Source organism: Pteropus alecto, unplaced genomic scaffold, assembly GCF_000325575.1.
Source record: "Pteropus alecto unplaced genomic scaffold, ASM32557v1 scaffold45, whole genome shotgun sequence".
NCBI classification, from domain to species: Eukaryota; Metazoa; Chordata; class Mammalia; order Chiroptera; family Pteropodidae; genus Pteropus; species Pteropus alecto.
This window is the reverse complement of record NW_006442491.1, coordinates 34,364,508-34,380,350: the sequence shown is the minus strand read 5'-3', so window position 1 is coordinate 34,380,350 and position 15,843 is coordinate 34,364,508. Positions and strand designations below refer to the sequence as shown.

Below are 15,843 nucleotides of genomic sequence, written 5' to 3'. Positions count from 1 at the left end.
TGTATTTACTTATTTATTAGTTTGTTTGTTTTTAGGTATATAGTATATTGGTTAGACATTTATATAGTTTATGAAGTGATCCCCCAAATTACTCTGTCACCCATCTGGCTCTGCACACAGCTATTACAATACTATTGACTATATTCCCACGCTGTACTCTATGTCCGCATGACTATTTTGTAACTACTAATTTCTTCATCTCTTCACCTTTTTCTCTCAACCTGCTAACCCCCTCCCCTCTGGCAGTCACCAGATTGTCCTCTGTATCTGTGAGTCTGTTTTCATTTAGGTTTTTGTTCCTTAGATTCTGCATATAAGTGAAATCATATGGTATTTATCTTTCTCTGTCTGACTTATTTAACTCGCCATGATAACCTCTAGGTCCATCCATGTCAGTGCAAATGGTAGGTTATTCAAAGAAAACCAAAACACTAATTTGTAAAGATCTATGCACCCCTACACTCACAGCAGCATTATTTACAATAGCCAAGATATGGAAGCAACCTAAATGTCCATCAACAGATGATTGGATAAAGAAGTTATGGTTCATATATACGATAGAATATTACTCAGCTGTAAAAAAATGAAATGCAACTGTAGTGTTTTTAAATACTCAATTCGTTGAATACAGATTCAGATTTGCAACGTGTGAGATGTATGACAAACTGGACCCGTCTGGGGCTTGTTGAAAGATCCTAGTTCATCAATGTGACCCCTTTTATGCTGGGAGCTGTGTCTTGTCTTCCCCAGGGCTTGTCTGTATCTGGCTTCTGTATTTAGTCTTCTGAAGTTCTGCCTGTGTCCACTGGCTTTAGAGCAAAGACACTCTCCTCGGTTTGAGCTCGGGCCTGCTGCCCGGTGCGGGGCTTCACGCCCAGACCTCCTCCTCTCCTAGCTCCTCCTGAGACCACACTCACTCAGGTAGAGCTCTCTGTGGCCCCTGGCTGCCCAGAAAGTTAAGATGGCTCGACAGTGTGTCCCTAGAGGCAGTTGATCATGGTCTTTGATCCCACGAAATTCTTAAGAAATGCATCACTGTGCTGGGGGTGAGATTAAGGAAGTGGCTCTTGGAAGATTCAGGCCGTGGGTGGGCAGCCGGTAGGGTAGGGAACATTTCAGAGAGAGTGACTGGGGAGTTCCCAGGTCTCCAGAAAAACGGCATTCATTTATTGAATGGATATTTGTTGGACACCCGCTCTATCCCCAGTGCTACGCCTCCGACTGGGAATGTGCAAACAAGACACGCGTTAGCGTCTGCTCTCGCATGGCGCCTGTGGGGGAAACCGACAGTATACTACTGATCACACAGCGGCAGCCTGTGATCAGCAGCCTGTGATCAGCGCTCTGGATGGGGGATCATTCACATCGTCATTTCCGGCTCCAAGCACCTGTGACTCTGGGCCCTGGGATCTTCTCTGGTCACTGAAGCCCACTCCTCAAAGTCTTTGGGCAGATCGGAAGTGCTGGGGAGGTGAAGCCCCCACCTCACGCTGCAGCAGCCCTCCACTAATAACTGATCAGAGGTGATGTGTAGATACCCCGGCTCTGTCACCACTTAGACAGAGTCACAATGTGCCGAGGCTTGTCTTGCCCTGTCTCCCAGAGTTCCCTGTGGGGTTGGGCCCCCTGCCCACGGAGGGCACTATTCTTTAAGCCCATTTATTGGCATCCTTCCCTTACTCTTTTCTTGTTTGTGTTTCTTGGCGTCACCTCCCATGTAAACTACTTGTCCTCATGTCTTCATCTCCAGGCCTGTGTCCCTAGGAAATTAATCTAAGACAAATGGAGGATCCTGGGCAAGGTCAGCAAACTATGGCTCATGGGCCACAACCAGCCTGTTGCCTGTTTTGTAAATAAAGTTTTATTGGAACACAGCCACACCTATTTGTTTACTATTGTTGATGGCCACTCTTCGCTACAATGGCAGAGTTGAATTGTTGGGCCAAAGATCAGCTGGCCCGTAAAACTAAACATATTTACTCTCTGACCCTTCAAAGAAAACATGGGCCTACCTTTGGTCTTGAGGAGCAAAATAGCCTGATCTGATTTACTTTATTAAAAGGTCACTCCAGCTGCTGTACAAAGAATGGATTTGGGTTGGACGGCTTACTGACCTGTTTGAAGAACACCGCAGAAGCCTAGGAGAGGTAGAAAGTAAACAGACCAGAGTCGTGTTTTGAAGTGAGAAACAACAGGACTTGTTGATGGATTAGATTGGAGGGGGGGGCGTGGTTAAGGAACGTGTTCTCGTATACTTTCGGTTCTTCTAATGACCTTTGAGAATTACCTTATCTTCAACATCATTTCCTTCGGGAATCCTTCATGACTTCTCTGGTTGGTTGGGGGCCACCTCTGTGCTCCTACAGTCCCTAGACTCATCCTCATAATGTTCTGTTCTTCCTTTAATCTTGCCTTAGATCACAGAGATGGCACATGACAGAGCCTGGATTTTAATGCAATTTGGCTCGCGATCCTGTTCTCATAACCATCATCACATTGCTTTATCGGTGTGAGCTTCTGATCTGGCAAATAGCAGGTGCTCAATAAATAGTCACCAAATGAATAAAGACCAAGAACTCTTTGGTTTCGTCCACAGTGCTTATCCCAACGCTCTGGGACCCCCTTTCCTCACCTGTCTTGCTTTCCTTAGCCTGGCCTCTCCTATTTTATGGCCTAGACATAGGGCCATGGCAATGAAAGGGAGCCAACAGGTGATCCTGTAGCTATTATGATTTAACGAGCGCGGGTCTCATGCAGCCGTGCGACACGGACACCGTGAGCTGTCTGTGCGCAGACGACAAATCATTTCTGGTGGGGCATCTGCATCTGCTCGGGCAGCTTGTGTGTGAAACATGGTTCATTTCTCCTGGCACATTAATAGAGTGGGGTACGTGGGGAAACTGAGTGTTCAGCTGGGCCATCACTCTGAGGGGAGAAGGCTGGGCCGTCTCCATCGCATCTGCCCTCTGCCTAGCATCCTTGAATTTGTGAGGCAGCTGCCCACAGCCTCTGCTGAGAGCACATCATCAATTACTCAGGCACAAGCCGACCAGATATGAGAGCAGGCAAAGGCAGCCCAGAAACCAAGCAAAGGGTGCTGGCTTTCGTAAAAAGGAAAAAAATCCACCAGGGAAGAGGGTAGAAGCTGGGGGTGGTTCGGTGGGGGTGGGTCGGAGCAACAGAGATGCCTGTCAATAATATTCTCCCTTGGCCCCCCCCAGGGTATATCCCCTGTCCCCCCTTCCCGTCTCCCTTGCCTCTCTCCTCTCTTGCCAGCTTTAAAAAACACACATAGGCAGAAATCAATCCATCAAATGTCATTACAGATTTATTAAGCCTGATGTAGAAAGACATTTAACAGTAATATCTTCAGAAAGACTAAAAAGAGCACTTCTATTCAGTCTTGTGCTTTGAAAATCTAAATATATTTTTTATCATATAAATAATTCTTTTCATGTTTTAAGTGCATCTGTGTTTTTTTTTTCTTCTTCTTCATCTCTCCTTTAATTTTCATTTTTCAATTGGCCAAAGCGGAAGTAGGCGTCGATGGAAATGAAGCCATTTGCAAAGCTAATGGTGTTGAGAGGCGTGTCTGTGCTCTACCGGGTGAGCTAGGTTTCGGAAAGGTGGTTCAATATTTGCAGCATTAAAATGAGGGACGGCCTCCAGCAAAATCATAATTGAACACACCCAGGTCCTCAAAGCGGGCAGCTGGCTTTTCTGATGCAAATAACGATAAAGTTTCAGATGGGAACAGTTTATTTCCAATAACTGCTCAGTAGGAAGTAAAAAAAAAAAAGACTTTTTTTTTTGTCACAAAGGAAAGAGTTATCATGTTTGAAAATGTAAATAATACACTTATAGAAACCTTTTTGATGGAAATGAGGGGCTCCATATAACCTTGGTGAGTGTGTTATTATTTTTTCACAATAGCTAAAAGAAGTAGTATCTATTATTTAGGGCTTTAATTACAATTCTCAAAGTAGAATGATTTCCTTTAAAAAAAAACCTCTTTAGATGTAAAAAATAATGGCTTCAGCGATATAATTTAAGGGTTTTCTTCATCTCTACCCTCAGAATTTATTTCTAGTGGTAAAATTATATTTAAAAAAATCTCCCCTTCTAGAGATAATTTCGACACTGCAGCATCATACACAGGCATACATCTCGAATGCAACTCAGACTCATTTTTATTCAGTAAAGGGCTGATCCAAATATTTCTTTTAACCTGATTTAAGTGATATGAGATATCACAACCAGATCGTTTCTAATTAGGAGGGATGACGAGGTGGTGGCACCGAGGGACAAAAGCAGGAGCACCTTTTCTGAAAATCCCTGGATTTTTTTCAAGCTGGAAAGCCGTCATTTCCAGCTGGGTTGCTTGTCTTTGGGCCATGACAACTGGGCCAAACCTTTGTAAATTTGCAAAGAGTGACTGCATTGAGCGCTAGCATTCGGGATGATGGGGAGTAAAAGTAAGTGTGGCCAACCAAGGGAAGAAATTTCCAGATCGCAGGAGAGTGGGCGCGGATGCCTATCTGCGATGAATCTGTTTGGCCACAGGGTGGTATAATTTTCCTAGTAGAAAACCTTTTTTTCTCATTGCAAGGACAATTTATAATCATCAAAAACAAGTGAAACATGGTTTTGATTAAAACAGCCTGTTGGCTCAATAATCTCTAATTTTAAAAACATCCTTAACGCAGAAGAAGAACACGCCGATGTCGGGAATGGCCTGGGGCCCCATTACGACAGCAACCGAATAAATAAGGAGCAGAATTGCGAGGTCATAAAAACAAAATTAAGCTAATGTTTCAAATTTTGACAATTATGAATCCTTCCTCTGAGAAGACATTAAAAAAATTTCAGGCACTATTAGATAAAATACAAAGAAGATAATTCTACATGGATGAGTTTGTGGTTTTCCCAAGGGGTAAAGCATGCCTTCAAAGGAAAACTCTGAATCGGGTTGTTGGTTCCTCCCTACATCCAGCAATTGGACGGGACTCATGCAGACAGACAAACTTGGGTCTTATAGTTTCTTTGTAAACTCAGATCTAATTCTTTCATAAGCTATTGAAAGAGAATGATCAGGAAAAAATTACAAGCATATTATTATTATTTTTTTTCTGTACAAAAGAAACCCCATTGTGGGCCAGTTTGGTAGGAAACAGAAACGAGCAGATATAACAAAATCTGTGTTCATACATGGTGATATAGTTAGTATATACAAATATATACAGTATAAAAATGTACGGGAGGCTTGCGTTCCCAGCCATCCAGGCTACATGGTACACAAGGAAACCAGCCTGGTTTTCTCTCCGTGTATACAGGCAGATGTACTATATACAGCATGCAGGCGGTAGAAAATTAGTACGCTGCTCAGAAACATTCTACAGGTATGGTCGCCGTCATTTTTCTTTGAGAACGACTCGTCTTCTTTCCTAATATAAAAATGTGTTCGCCTTTCTTTGCTGGCAAATAAACACTTTCCTTTACAAGCAAGGACGAATGAAATTCTCCCAACTCACTCCGCCCTACCTCCCCCACTGCCTTTTTTAAAAGGAAAAAAAAAAATCTAGAATTCACATAAGGGGGCAGATATGTAACAGAAACATGATTCATGGCTAATTTTCTAAAAAGCTACAAGTACTCTGCAGAGTAAGAATTGGTTGACCGTTAAGGAGACCGTGACTGTGTATGGTCAATGGCCTTTTGATTTTAAAGGGGTGTGGAAGTTTGTGAGTCATGCCGACAGTACCAGGATGTAAGGCATCCAAGCCAGAAAAGATTAGAAAGATACCAGTATAATCAGAGACCAGAATGTATATTGTATCCAGAGATATTATGACATTTAAGAACCCTGAGCCAAATGAGAATTGTTTCATATGTAAGCTTTTTTTGACTCACATTGCACATTCTAGCATCTGATGTGTTATATGCCAAAATATCATTTCTGTAGTATCTCTCTCAACGCAGAGCAGGAAGCGTTTGTATTGTCTCTCCAGACCGGTTAAATTTTGTGTATTTAAAAAAAAACGTACAGACAAATTTACAATTCCTGGATGTTCCATGGGTCATTTAGAAAGTGAAAATATTACTGTATACAGTCTTCACATTGGAGAAATAATTATACGATTGTTCAAGTTCTGTAAATATAAGCCTTTGCCTGGGACTGATGTCCAAATGTAGATTTTAGGTTCAAGATAATTCAGTGAACGCAATGAAATTCATTTTCTGGAGGAGTTGAAGGGAGTGGTAGTTTTGTTTTGTTTTTTTTTTTTTAAGTAATACATTTTCTCGAATTTTTCAACTTCTCTTGGGGGTTCTCACAAAAGAGTTATTATTTGTAGTTCCAAAAGTGGTTTAAGCAAATAAACATCGTACAAAGGGCTGTGAATATTTAATCTGTCCTCAAACAGATCATTTTTTAAAAGCCTTAATGATACTCATATGGCTGTTGGTAAGATCATTTGCATGCTGAAAAGTATCAATCAGGATGCCCTTTGCTTGAAAGAGCCATTTTACTTGCAATATATTTTTCCAAAGGAAACGGACAGAGTCCTGTCGCAGAAATGGTGTTCCACCTGGTACTAGCATTTTAAAAATCGTCCTATTCTAATCCATAAAACATTTCTAGTTTTCCCTGAAGCTTTGGGCTGCCTCGCGCATGAATAATTTTTGGAGAAACACCCACGCCCGTTAGCCTGCTGTGCGTGGCTATTGGAAGAAGATTAACTAGGAGCCTGGAAATTGTATATCTGCGTATGCCTCTGAATCTGTCACAGGAAACCAAAGGAGATAAGTGGCTTTTACTTTGGATGAAGAGGTAAAATTCTTCTGTAGGAATTCTAAAGATGATTCACAAGTTTCAAAATGTTTAATGCTTCCCCAACAATAAAAACATGTCTCTCTCTCTCTCTGGGGGTGGGGAGAGGATGGAAATTTGTATCTTTTCTCCTGCTCAATCTATGCCTAAAAGTATTTCATAGATATTTTGAGAAAGTGCCACATATAGGAAGGGAGAAAATGAAATTAGCATTTTAACATCTCACAGGGGAAAAAAAATAAACTGAAAGTTCAGTTGTGATTCTTTTATTTTTTTTTTTGCCTAATGCATGTTTGAAATAGATACTACTTATTGCTCTTTTTAGAACTGCGGATGTATATGTGTGTGTGTTTAAAGCCTTCCATATATTTCTTTATAATAATAATAATTATTATTATTTTAGCATTCATTAACACACTTCTATTCTTGTTGCAAAGAATAGAAGATAATGTGAAAATGACATTTTAATGTTATTTTTTCTAAACAAAAACATTTAACAAGCTTAAAAAATGAAACCATTGAAAAGGCTTGAATACAAATAACTTGGGAAGTGACAGATGGAAAAGCAACAGAATGCAAGCACCTTCGAAGGCCTCGTAATCTTTGGATTTACTGTGAAAAGTTTCAGAAAACCATGGACTCTTTCTGTGGCACTGTCCATAGGCCCTGGAAGATGACAGCAAAATTCATATATATATTATTCACATATATATATATGAATACATACACACGTGCCCACACACTCCCAAACGCATCTCTTCACTGCTTAACCAGAGTTCCGGAAATGCTTCTCAAATATGTCATTTCATTTGTTTGTTTTCTACATTTCGGCTCAGTCCAGTGGCTTGTGCCCGTGACATTAATTATGCAAGACTCCGACAACAAAGCAGGCACATTTGGGGGGTGAGTTTTAAGAAATCTGGTTGTGACCTTAAAGAAATTCTGTGGGGACTGTCTGGGCTGTCCAATTTATTCTACGATTCTATTCTTTTAGGCCTTGACCTATTTTTAAGCGATTTCTTCCTTCTATGCTTTTCAGAAGAAGAATTCCCTGTTTTGAAATATCATTTTGACAAACAGAAATAAAGCGCAAATAATGTGAGGGGAGTTAGAGCCTAGCTGAGCTCCTGCCACTGGTGTCTGACATCGGCTATCTTTATAACAACGGGAGGACCAGATATGTAAATTCTTCACTGTAGTGTCCTGTGGCAGGCACCTAGAACAGTGTCATGCACACAGTAGGTGCACACTGATATTTGTTGGGTGAACTTGCTGAATAAACTATGTTTCCTCTTCTGCCTTTAGCCCCCAGTACTTTGTAACATGCTGTATATTTGATGAATTTGCTGAACTGCAAAATGGGGCCAAATATGTAAAATTTAAATGTTTGCGTACAAATTTTTCAATGGAAATTTCAATTTGCAGCTGGTTAGTGGCCTTAGCTAGAAGGAAGGATGGGGAAGGAAAGGCAATCTCTTATCCTCACTGATACCGAGGGTTGGTGGCTGCATGGAGATACTGGAGTGTAATTTGCATGTCATCTTCCTCTTCGTTTCTAAAGCTCCAACTTCTCAGAACTACATTTATCCACAGAGAGAAAAAGGATGGTATGAAAGCAGATAAAAACATTCTCCTGAGTTCATATTCAGTTTTTCTCTCTAGAAAGAAGTTTCTAGAAGCCTCACAGAGCCGGCCAAATGAAGACAGGCTTGATCTCTAGGAGTATACTCGGAATTGTGTGTATTTCACAGCATGAGCTCAGCTCTTGTTTCCTAAGAAAGTTAGCAGCTGTCCCTCAGTAAGTGACATTTATGGTTACCAAGCGACAATTCATGAGTCTTACCAAATTTATCAATATTTTTGTCTCTCGCCTCCCACCCCGCCCCTCCATAGAAATTGCACTAACAAAGCCATATAGAATAGAAGTTGGAGCAGATGATTTATTTTTTTCTTTCTTGGGAAACTATTTCCATGGAGTTGAGAATGGTGTTGTTTCACCCCCGACTTGGAACAAGAGCCCAAGAATTTGCTTTTGGACTGTTATGGCAGAATCTGAATTATGATGCTCTATCTAATAACCCTGGGTTGGAGCAGGCAGTTTTTTTTAACAGCTTCAGGAACCCCAATGCTAATGCATCGATTTTCCCTTAATAGAATTTCTTTGTCGAAGGACAGTACTCGGTAAGAGTCCACCCTTCAATCTTAACCCATCCGAAGACTGTTTCTTTCCAGTTGAGCTCCATTCATTTCTGGTTGAACAGGTTAAGCAAAGACAGACCTCGCTGTTCTCAATTCACTTTATGATCCTCCCATCATAAAAAATAATATCAGCACCTTGCTTTTCATGTCAGAACTACATTTGAGCCGCTATTCCCTATGCCCATGAGTAAATCCCATAAAAGCCGCCCCGTTGTACTGTTGCTATTTTTCCTTGTGGGTGATTGATTGATGGATGAGTGCTGACACTTCAATGAAGCTATTTCGACTGCCATCTCAATCCGATGATGTGAGGGGTATATTTTCTGTCCATGCCTCATTACTTCAGAATGACATTCCTGGAACTTCATTTACTTTTTCCCTCCTTCCCCGAAGCACCATATTTTTTCCCATCTAGGTTATGCATGCCATAAAAAAAGCAATTTGCTATTATATGTGGCATAAGGGCAACACTTTCCCTAGGAGGTAAATAAGAAGTTTTTTTTTTTTTTTTTTAAATCCCAATGTTGAATTTAGGGATCATGTCAAAATTTTCAAAACAATTCCAACAGGCAGCCTCCATGAGAAATGGTGAAGAGAATATATTTGGATATATTTGGCTTCATTTCGTTGGTGTTGAGATTTTTTTTCAGGGTGATACCCTTGGTAATTAAAGCAACAGCAAAAAAAAATATATATATTTCTTTTGTTTCAAAGTCATCTAGTTCCTAATGTTGTGCCTAGAATAGTTAAAATATTTCACCTATAGCTGAGTAGCAGTTTACAACACAATCCAGACTTATTTGTCCTTTGAGAATAAGGAAATTCATCGTTTAAATGCAATGATGGATTTATCTATTATAGGTTGCTTTCAGTTGTATAGAAAATGCTCAGCTAGAGTAAACAGATCTACCCCTTGCATTTCCAAAGTGAGCACTAGGTACGCAAGACTTTTAATATTAAAACATGCTCTTAGCTTTTCCAAGTTGACTTAGGACCTGATTTTAATCTGTGTAATACAGTATTCCTGTTAATAATAACGTATAATTAAGACATCCGTTAAAAATCCATAACGTTAATTTAATGGAGAAAATCTAATACAATTCTATTGGAATTTTTACGTTAAATTAACTTTAACGGGCTTTTAATGGATGTCTTAATTAGATCTCATTATTAACGGGAATATTCCACAAATTAAAATTGGGCCCTCAAAGTTTTAATGAAAAAAGTTGCAGAAACACATTTAAAATGGACACCCTATTTCATGCTTTCTGTTGCTTCTAAAGCTAAGCTGCGTTTGAAAGCCCATAAACAACGGTCCTGCAGAAAGAGATTACCAGAAAAGGCGGCTGCTGAACTTTCCACCCTGCAATGATCTCATCTCCTTGCCTTCCTCTCAGATTCTGCATCTTACCAGCTTCCCCAATTCTTCCCCTTTTGCAGGTCTCATATGAGAGTGGTGCATGCTTAAAATTATTATTATTTTTTAAACCAATGAAGATAATGATGATAATAAAGATGCCCACCGCTGTATGGGGAAAAAAGTCTCCGGCAGCGACATGGTTAAGACTAACTATTTGAACAAGTTTCACAGAAGATGAACATTGTTCAGAGGTTTTCTTGGCGCAAACTCTGGTTTAACTTAATAATTCTTCCACTTTGCTGTGATTGACGACTCCCCAGGGCAGGGGCAGGACTGGGCAATCCAGGTGCAACCGTAATTGTTGCACTGAACAGAAACATTTCCTTTAGACAAACGTTCCCAGAGGGGTTATAAATAGGAAATGGACATTACCATGAAAAGTAAGCTTCCAAGTGTCTACATTTAGTGCAGCGCACTTGGACATTAAACTGTGGAGACTGATACTCCCCCCACCTTTTCCTGTCAAGTGTTACAAACTGACAAAATAAGTACATCAATGTTCCCAGTCATTATTTTTCTTCGGTGGCACTTTGTTTTCTCGTGACAGTGAAAAGGGGACCGTGGAGACGAGACGGCCCCATTGCAGTTTATCAATGAAAATCTAATATCATCCATAAGCAGAGAAGTGGAAATCAATACTTCATTACCAAATTGTTAGTGAGGATGAAGAGAAATGGCTGGGGCGATTTTTTTTTTTTTTTTTTGGCAGTCTTCTCAGAGCAGGGTGTCAGGAGGAGTTCAATGTCAGGTGCAATGAAGAAAGACTCAGTGTGAGGGGCATCCAGGCTGGAAAGTTGAAACTAAGGCATTTGTCCTGCAATGGGAATCAGAACAACAACAAAAAAAGATGCATTATTTTCTGAGGAAGAGTGGTCATTTCACCCAGGTAGTCAAATTGCCCACCTATACTCTTTGACCGGTGGTAACCGTCAGCCTAGAGTCATACTTAAGCCCAATAAAGGGTGTGATGTAACCAGTTTATGGAACATAGAAAGGAAACACCAATTTAGGGGGGGGAAAAACCCTTAAAATATAATGTATGGAAGAGATATTTGTACACCCACGTTCGTAGCAGCATTATTCACAATAGCCGAAAGGTGAAAGCTTCCCAAATGTGCATCAACAGGTGAACAAACAAAATGTGGTCTACTCATACGATGGAATAGTACTCAGCTTTAAAAACGAAGGAAATTCTCACACATTCAACAACATGGTTGAACCTCGAGAACATTATGCTAAGTAAAAATAAGGCAGTCGTAAAATGACAAAGATACTTTTCATTATATGAGGTACCTAAAGTAGTCAAACTCATAGAAACACAAAGCAGAACGGTGGCTGCCAGGGACTGTGGGGGATGGGAGAATGGGAATTGCCGTTTAATGGGGAAAGAGATTCAGTTTTGCAAGATGAAAAGGTTCTGTAGCCGAAGGGCGCTGATGGTTGCGTGACAATATTCACTTAGAAATGATTAAGATGGTAAATTTTATGTTGTGTGCGTTTAACCACAATATAAAATAAAAATATAACGTATGATTTTTCTATTATAAAGCATTCCGAAAAATAAAAACAATCGATCTAGGGCCCCGCCATCCAGAGAGAGACCTCTTATTCACACTCTGCTATATTTTCTTCTAGTGTTTTCTTTGTCCATGCATTTTTGCTAGGTTTCCGTAGTCGCAAGTGTCCACTGTGTAATATTTTCCTCTGGTTTTTCACTTGCAAGCATCATTGTAAACAGCTACTTGAGATCTATCGCCTACACTATCAGAATTCACTAAATCATTCTCTGATGTTAGACATTTAATTGGCTTCCAGTTTTATTCGGTGATACATGAAACTGTGATGAACATCTTTGTGTTCAAAGCTTTTCAGTATGCTGCATTTTCATAAGCTTAAATTCCCATGTGTGGAATTCCTGACTCAAAAGGACCATTTTTCAGCTGGGTACTAGACTTGTCAAGGTGATCACTTCAGAAGTGATATAAAACTCTAATCACTATGATGTACTCGTGAAACTAATATAATATTGTATGTCAACAGTAATTGACAAATAAAAAACATATTTTAAAAAGATGGGACCATTTTTGTGGTAGGGAAGTGGCACTTAATGTATATTTTGCTGTGGGAGGTTAGCGGGGTGACATCCCCACCCCAACCGATATATGCTACTTAGATTATTGTAGAAATGCATATAATTTCCATCAGCCCAATCTGGGTGGTATTCATGGTTTATGTCATTATTTAGTGGTAGTGCTCATTTTAGTGTGAAAAAAACCACACCTTGGACCTATATCTAATTAGTTTTTTAGAAAAGGAAAATTGCCAAGTTTCTAGTAGAAGAATAAAGACACATTGAAGACATTTGGATGTGTGTAGAGAAATTATATGCAAAATCATCATAACGGGCAATATAAACGATTCCTTGGTAAGGAATAATGTGATTATAACACTAACGATCAGCTGCTGTATACCTACCAAATGAAACAATCTCATTTTAAAAATAAGAGAAAGGCGTCTCAGAGAGGTTAGTGACTTGTCCAAGGTCACACAGCTGATAAAAAGCAGAGGATGGCTTTCAGTTTAGGCCTTCCACTTTGGAAGCCCCCATGTTCTTTTCAGGTGCCAGTCCGGATGACAGACGGTCACCAGGAGTGGAAGGCGCAATCTCCCTGTGACGTGAAGTGTACGCGGCAGAGACGAAAGCAAATCGTCTTTCCTCTGACTTGTCTGGAAGCTGCTGGCAGCTCTACGAACTTGAAGGAGGACGGTCACGTGGTTGGAGGAAGCGAGATGGGTCAAAGAACGAGAAGGAAGGTAGAGGCCAGAAATTGCAACGGCATCAGGAGAAGGGAGGAGGAGGGAAGGAAGGAAAGGGAGGAAGAGAAAAGAATAACAAAGCCTCCCTTCCCTAAAGAGCGAAAGTGTCTTACGTTGTCAAACGGGGTGAAGTCTTGGGTGAAGGGTGTGGTTTCACATGAGGTCTATCTGAGGCGCCCATGTTCTCCCCCCTCACCATGATATTAATGCGATACCAGTGACACAAAACCTCGTTTCACTGATCACTCCCTTGAACCCATTCCAGAGCTAGCTGGTCAACACCCAAACTCCTCTGTCTGGGTTTCTCTTAGGGCCAAGTTTGTTCTGGGAAGGGGAGCAGGGAGGAAGAAAACGATGACCTTATTTTATTATAGCCCCCTTCTTGGAAATTCACAGTACACATTAGCATAAGTAAAGGCTGAGAAGCCTTGCAGTTAAAACCCAATCCGATATATCTTTATTTAACTCACTGCTTCCCAAATTTGTGTGATGATCCTTTTCTTCCCTCCGAAACACTCACAAATATACTTAGTGACATTTTCTGGAAAACACCTTCATGACAGACTCTTGTGCGAAAACAAACGAAATCGATCGGTTCCTAAGATCTCAGTGTGTGACGCCTGACTCAGGCTCGCGGCTCTTTCGAGTCTCAGCGTGAAAGGATCCCGTGGTAGCGATAACCTGACATTTGTCGAGTTTATTCTCTGCTAGCCACGCTCAGCCCACGTCAGCGTCACAGCGCTGCAGCACGGGAGGTAATGGTATCTTGCATTTTCCAGCCCGGGAGATGCAGACTTAGAGAGGAAGCCATCTGGCCTGCAGTCACGTGGCTGGCAAGTGAGAGAGAGGGCGTGGAGGTTCCAGTTTTTCTGGTCCCTTAAATCGCTGCTTCTCATATCGCCTGTGATGGTTGGGTGTAGTAAAGTGTTAAACTCTAGCGATATTCATAATTTAGAGTTGTTTTCCCGAGAGTATCTGTACAGTGAGTTGAATTCCAGACACAAGTGTCTTCTATTAAAACCTGGCTAAGATACTATGTCCATCTGAGAGATCTCATATCCCACCACGATCGATGGAAGTGGTTGATTCTTCTGGAAGGTCAGTGTTTCCGTACTAGAAGAAAATGGTAAACTGGAGACCTGAATCTTGGCATTTTGGGACAGTATACCCTTCCTTATTCTTCCTTATTTTAAATGATGAAGAAAAACTTAATTTTTCCCTAGGTCTAACGATGAAAGCCTGGCAGAAAATTAAAGCTAGAAAATGCAGGGAAGAGGAATGAGAACTGGTGTAATGAATTCTTTACGGACTGAACTGTGCAGCACGGAGTAAGAAATGGAGAAAGCAAAGATCCTTGGTCGCCTCTCAAATAGTCACTGAGGTCGAGCTTCGCTGCTGCACGTTTTTTTTTTTTTTTTTTTTAATATGTTGGGCTACTACTAGAAAAATAAAACAGAAATAAATAAAATTTTTAATTACATATCTACAAAGTCATTGGCAGTGTTCATTAAGTAGAGTTTGCGAGGGAGAGCCAGGCGAAAAGATGTAATTATTTTGCATTAATTACAGAGCCACCAACAGATGTGTGGGATTATATGTACTTTAATTTGCTAGGAGTTTAATCCCTCTGACAAATCATTTTGGTGGCTCTTGCGCTGTCCTTGCCCTTGCACAGTCCTGTCGGCCTCTTCTTTGTCCACTCTGCATTGCTCTTCCCAGAGCTGCACTACTGTCCCCAGGGGCTCCTTTGCGATCGCTACAATCATGGGCACACCCCTAGCATTTAATGGTCAGGAGCCGAGGATGTTAGGCATCTTGCAATGTATGCGACAGTTTCTTACACGGTGGTATTGTCCCCGCAACCTGCACCACGTTCGAAAATCTCCCTGTAGGTCAGGGTTTTCCAGCCTTGGCACTAGTGACATCTTGGGCCACTAGTTAACCACTGAACTAATTATTGTTCAGTAGGAGACTGTCCTGTTGTAGGAGACTGTCCTGTGCATCGGGGGATTGTTTGCAGCATCCCTGGCCTCTACCCACTGGATTCCAGTAGCATCCCCCTATCCACGAGTGTGACAACCCCAAATACCTCTGGATATTGCCAGTTGTCCCTTGAGGGAGGCAGTAAAATTATAACCAGTTCAGGATCACTGACGGAGGTGAAAAACGTTTTTGTAATAAATTTGAGCCTAGAATCTAACTCCATTTTACATATAAACACATAGTCTTTGAGGCAGTTTCATGCACACCGCTTTTTCCAGAAAGAAAGCTATCTCGCAAACAAATAGAAACTACGTATGATTTGGAATTTTAATGAGAGTTCTCTGCTGTTTTAGGAAATCGAGTCACCTCTGGCATTGCTGTTGTGATATTTGAGGTGTCCATTCAACAGCCCCGAACTGATCTGCCTTTATTGCTGATGTGTTCACGGTGAATCTACAGATAGAAGCACACGTCAATGACCTCATTATTCCTCTGAGGACCTCGTTCCTCTCAGTGTGGCCCACAAAGCAGCAGCACTGGCATCACCTGTTAGAAACGTAGTGCCAGGTGCACCCCCACCCTGCCGATTCACACT

The 15,843-nt window shown here is 41.1% G+C and overlaps 1 protein-coding gene across 1 annotated transcript in view; it reads right to left on the bottom strand.

The window, feature by feature from the left end:
- Nucleotides 1–10,893: 10,893 nt before the first annotated feature.
- Nucleotides 10,894–15,843, bottom strand: part of TSHZ2 (teashirt zinc finger homeobox 2) — a 400,060-nt gene continuing 395,110 nt past the window's right edge. Inside the window, exon 3 of the mRNA XM_015596855.2 lies at nt 10,894–11,262. The gene's annotated coding sequence lies outside the window, so the exon portion shown is untranslated. The remainder of the gene's footprint in view (nt 11,263–15,843) is intronic.